Raw genomic sequence first — 6,272 nt, 5'->3', positions numbered from 1 at the left:
ATAGCTGAGTCTTCAGGTAGATCTATTTCTAATTTTCTGAGGAACCTCCAGATTGGTTTCCAGAGTGGTTGTACCAGTTTGCAATCCCACCAGCAATGGAGGAGTGTTCTTCTTTCTCCACATCCTCTCCAACATGTGTCGTCTCCTGAGGTTTGGAGTGCTCACAAAAAGGGACCACTCATGACTGCTCTTCGAATGACCCAGCAAGCAGCTGATAGAGTCAGATGCAGATATTTGCACCCAACCAATGGACAGAAGCAGCTGGCCCCTGTTGTTGAATTAGGGAAGGCTGAAAGAAGCTGAAGAGAAGGGCAATCCTGTAGGAGGACCAGCAGTCTCAATTAATCTTGACACCCAAGATCTCTCAAACACTGGACCACCAGACAGACAGCATACACCAGCTCACATGAGACCCCCAGCACACATACAGTAGAGGACTTCCAGGTCTGTGTTCATTCAGAGATGATACACCTAACCCTCAAGAGACTGGAGGCCCCAGGGAGTTTAGAGGTCAGGTGGGGTGGGGGATGGGGATATCCACGTTAAGACAGGAGGATGGGGAGGAGGTGTGGGGTGTGGAGCAGTCGGATGATGGATGGGGGGCTGTGAATGGAATATGGAGTGTAAAAAATGAATAAAGATAAAAATTACACTTAGGTCATTAACTGCTGTTTTTCTACTTGAGTTAGAAAGCAACCTCTTTATCTTTTCTTCCTTGCTTGATAAAAGATCTGTCTGTGAAAATGGGTGTTTGGGTGTGGCTTGTGCCTAATCTAGGGGCTGGGTGGGGACAGCCTGCTGTCCAGGGGTCTCTTGGCACCATTGCAGATCCTAACAGTTCTCAGTTCCTATCCTCACAGAATCTTAGTGTGGTGGGGATAACTAGAACCTAGCAGTTACAGTGCTGTAGAGCTGTGGGGGACAGATGTGTTTCCTCTCTTTACCCAGACAACCAAACGAGGCATATCCAGGCTGAGTCTCCAGGAGTTGTTCCTTGATGGTCTGGGGAATAGGGTTGATGTCTGTGACTGGAAACAATTGAGAGTACAAATTGGTTCTTTGATAGTGTGAATAAGGACTTTCTATGTGCTCTGCTGGAGTTTGGCGTGGTTAAATCCTTTCTATTCTGCCTTGCAAACAGATAACTAGTGAAGGCCTTTGTTTTCCTTATGCCAGGGAAAAATGTTTAGCTTCTTTGAAAGAAACCTGTTCCTGATGGACTAGGACAGAGAGAGTATGGACCCATTAATACACTGGAGGCATGTGTTCACTGTATGATGCTGTTGTGTGTACTGTACAGTGCTGCTTGTACAGTAAGATTTGCTATCCTGTCATGCCAAGGGCATCCCTGGATGATTAGAAGGCTGGGGTGTGAATCCCAGTAAGTAGCAACAGGAGAGAGCTGAGCTGACGGTTACTAGTTTTTGTCTTGACTTCAGGAAATCTCTGAATTGTGGAGACGTGATTGTCAGGAAGTATATCAAAAGAGACTTCTGTGAGAATTGTACCCTTTCTCTACATCACCAGTATGGTTTCTGAAGTGGTAGGATGTCCAAAACGAGAAAGCCTAAGAAGCACATTTCTCTGGATGGTGATTCATCACGGCTGCCTGTGCTTCCCAAGGAAACTGTCATACCTACAACTTAGAAATGGTTATAAGTGTTTTTCAGAGTTTTCCGTGATCTTCAAACTCATGTCCTTTATCTACAATCACTATCTAAAAGACTTGTCTCTCTTCCCCTGGGCAGTCATTGCTTTCCTTTGCTGTCCACACTGGACTGCAAGCTCACTGAAGTCTTCGAAATATTGGACCTTTCTGCACACGAGCATAACTAAAGCCACTGTAGTTCCTAATGTAAAATAGATGTTCAAGAAATGCTTGTTATAAATGGAGCTAAATCTAAACCCCACTTGCTGAGTTCAAACCATGGCACTTAATGTAACACTGTCCCCATCTAGACTGAAATACAAGCAATCACTCCACAGCAGCAAATGTCCTGTTACCATGAAAGTTGATTTTATTGTGGGAAGAGACCTTGTTTCTTACACATTTTTTTTAAAACATTTATTTATTTATTATATTTAAGTACACTGCAGCTGACTTCAGACACTCCAGAAGAGGGCGTCAGATCTTGTTACGGATGGTTGTGAGCCACCATGTGGTTGCTGGGATTTGAACTCCGGACCTCTGGAAGAGCAGTCGGGTGCTCTGACCTACTGAGCCATCTCACCAGCCCCACACATTTTTAAAGAATGTATTTTATTTCATGTGTGTCAATGTTTTGCCTGCATGTATGTCTGAACCATATGTGTGCCTGATGACTGTGGAGGTCAGAAAAGGATGCCAAATCCCTTGGAACTGGAATTATAGGTAGTTGTGAGCCACCATGTGAGTGCTGGAAACCAAATTTGGGTCCCCTGGATTTGCAGTAAATATTCTTAACCATTGCCCCAGCACTTCTTAGAAACTTTTATGTTTAACTAAAATGTAAGTATCCCAGTGAAAAACTTTAAAACTATGTTAAGGCTTTATAGTAGAATTCATAAGTATATAAAATATAGAAGAGCCTGGCTTAAGCCAGCAGTGGAGGGAGAAGTAAGTGAGAATAAGGATGTAACACTGAACTAAGGTGCTCCACCTGTCGCCAGCTCTGCACTTAAATCCCCAATCGTGGGATCTGTGCACAGCCACAGGCTGGACATCTATCCAACGTGAGAGGCACCGAGGCATCCGAGCGTAATTCTGACAGTCACCTGACCAAGCAGGCCCTGAAGCGTAAGTCCACCCTCAAGTTCAGTGGTGCCAAGTTAGGATCTGGGATCTCAGCACCAGAAGAGCGATCCCAACAATAACAATCCTGCATGGCAGCCAAGTGCCAGGGAGACCTCAGCTCCTACGTCATGATTGTCCACTATCACCACCTCCCCTGGGGCCCACAGAATGCAAGAGAAGTGGGAGATGGTGACTGCCCTGATATGAAAGACACAAATGACCTCAGCTACCTGAATGAGGGATGCCTGTCCAGGCTGGACCATCGCTTGAGAAATGCCCTCCACAGGGCTGTACTGCCTGGGGGACTCCCGTATGGGATCACTGGTTCCTACCAGGACATTCTCCATATATCACAATTCCTGATGTGATTTTCCCCTCTCACATTGGTTTGCTTGTGCACAGCCATCAAAGAGAAGAGTGGTATGGTAGACGTGTCTGACAGAAAAGCTGAGGGTGGTGATGCCGTCACAGGCCTGCTGTGTAGGTGTGCTTCATGGATTGTTGAAGTGAAACTTTTCTACACAACGTTGCCACATTCCAGTAACTTGCAGAGGGCTCGGTGGTCCTTACCTCTTGGATAGCATTCTTATTGACCACAATGTTGTTCTTGGGGTGGAGATCCTGGTAGCTGTGAACAAGGGCTTCCATAGTTACCATGGCTCCTATCCTTGTCCCTACTCCATGAATACCCCAGACATACCAGTCTTACCATTTGGTTCATCCATTGCTTGGCTGCCCTTTTTTTATTATTTTTATGATGGCCCTGTCTCAGAACAAAAAAATGTTGGGGCTGGAGAGATGGCCCCAGTAGTTACGAGCACTGCATGTTTTTCCAGAGGAGCTATATTTGATTCCCAGGATCCACACAGTGGCTCACAGCTATCTGTAACTTCAACTACAGGGATCCAATACCCTCTCTGGCCTCCAAAGGCACCAGGCGTACACATGGTACACAGACATGCATGCAGGCAAAACACCCATATGCAGAATAACCGCCCCCCCCCAAACAAACCAATCAAACAAACAAAACCCACCCAGGTTTATCATGTATAAAACAGGATAATAGTTTTTGCCTAAATCAATCCTAGATAGAAAGCAATGCTGAAGATATCGTAATGTCTGATTTCACAGCAAACTACGGAACGAAATGTACTGGTACAAAAACACTCTGGCCAAAAGAATAGACTGCCTAGAAATAAACTCACACAGATACAAGCATTGGAGAAATGACCACCTCAGCAATTATTGCTGGGGTAGCCAGCAATATCTATATAGGTAAAAATGTACTGTGATCCCTATCTTTTACCTTGTATCAAATTAAGATTGGTCAAAGTCCTTAGTATAAGACCTGAAATTGCTAGGGGACACTTAAAAATATAGCCATAAGCAGGGACTTCCTGAAAAGACTTCCAAATAGGAATAATTTCTAGAATCAGTAACGTGATTCCCTGACATCAAAATCTTCAGGGAGACTCCAGAGTGCAGAGCCCTGCATAGAGGAAAGCCACAGAATATGGGGTATCTCTTAGAGAAAACCTCTCCCTCCCAGAAGCTCACAATCGCTATTTTCTGCTCCACTGGAAGACCACACAGTCAAGAATATCTGGGCAGTACAAATTGGTCTTAAAGGGTTTTTTTTTTTTTTAAAAAAGTATACAAGAGTTGGTTGGGTAGGAAAATTAGGGTGTATCCTGGAAGAGTTGAGGGGTGGTGACAAAGATCAGAACATGTACAGAGCTCTCAAAAGCTAAGAGAACAAAAAATGCTGGCGAGAATTTGAGGAAAGAGGAACCTTTTAAACAGCATCACTAGGAATGTGAACAGATATAGCCTTTATTAAATCACCCTGAAAGTTCTCCAGAAGATTAAAAGTAGGTAGCTGGAGAGGTAGCTAAGACAATAAAGTAAAAACTGATTGTCATGCAAGCTAAAGGACGGACTTAGATCCCAGCACCATGCAAAAAAGGCAGGCTTAGCAGCTGCACATGTATAACCATGGCCAGGGAGTCAGAGACAGGGAGATCCTGGGGGGGGGGGGGGTTGCTAGCCAGGCAGGCTATTGAAATTTGTGAACTCCGGGTTCAGTGGAAAACCCTTTCTCAAAATATAAGGTGGATCAAAGAAGTCACCAGACACTGCCCTCTGGTCCCCACATTCACGATGCACAAACACATACAAGAACCTTAAAATAGGACAACTGTATGATCCAGCTTACTGTTCTGGGGTCTATCTGAAGGAGGCTAAGAAGTTAACACCACCACAGGAATACTTACACATCGATCTTAATTGGAACATTTTCACAATAGCCAAGGCAAAGAACCAGCCTTTGTCAATCAACAGATGAATGATAAAGAAGATGCAATAGCCGGGAGTGGTGGCGCACGCCTTTAATCCCAGCACGCGGGAGGCAGAGGCAGATGGATTTCTGAGTTTGAGGTCAGCCTGGTCTACAGAGTGAGTTCCAGGACAGCCAGGACTACACAGAGAAACCCTGTCTTGAAAAACAAAACAAACAAACAAAAAAAGATGTGATATATATGTACAAAGGAGTTTTATTTAGCTATAAGGAAGACTAAAAGCCTGGGAAGAGGCCCTTACAAGAGGCTGAATCTGCAGATGCCTTGACCTTCAGTTTTTTATAAATCACCCAGTCTACTTTGTTGATACAGTTCAGACTGACAAGATAGCAAGCGCGCGCGCGCGCGCGCGCACACACACACACACACACACACACACACACACAATTATTTTTTGGTAAGGGCTTATGGAGGGCTGTCTTGTGCCCCTCAAAGTAGGAAGCATCCGTGCTCCCATGAGTCTTTTACTCTCTCCACGAGGGTTCCACCATCAGGACCTCTACAGAGCTTAAGATGCCATCACAAGGGGGTTAGGATTGAAACATGTGGATACAAACTTTCAGATCATCCCTGGTAAAATGATGGAGTGGGGACTCCCAAGATGCTCTGCTCCCAACTTGGCTAAACTGACATTTGGGACAGCCCTGATGTTTAACACCCTTCCTAGACTTCCTGTCACCACAGTATTGGCTGAATCCCCGCCTAAGTCACCACTCTTGAGTCTTCAATCTGCATTACATTTTTTTTTCTTTTAAATTTTGGGTGTTGTCTTCAAGAATATTCTGGAACGGCCGCAGGTCATGTGACCGAAAAGGCTCCTGATGGACACCGTCTCTCCTCAGCGCCACCTGAGCGCCCGGGCTGACCCTGTCAGGGAGTGCTGTTATAGCGGCGAAACGAGGACTCCGACTAGGATCTAGGATCGGGAGGAGAGGAAACTGTTGCTGGACCCCAGTAGCACCCCTACCAAAGCCCCCAATGGAGCCCAACCCAACTACCATAGCCTACCTTCAGCTCGCACAGATGAGCAGGCCCCGCTTTCCTCCATCCTTGCCAAGCATCATCACTGATGTGTCTGCCACAGACTCCCAGGACAGGGAGCAGCATCAGTACCGGGCAAGGCAGTACAGTACCCGCTTGGC

This window comes from Mus pahari, chromosome 8 (genome assembly GCF_900095145.1).
Source record: "Mus pahari chromosome 8, PAHARI_EIJ_v1.1, whole genome shotgun sequence".
NCBI classification, from domain to species: domain Eukaryota; kingdom Metazoa; phylum Chordata; class Mammalia; order Rodentia; family Muridae; genus Mus; species Mus pahari.
The sequence above is the reverse complement of the archived record's forward strand: the minus strand, read 5'-3'. Positions refer to the sequence as shown.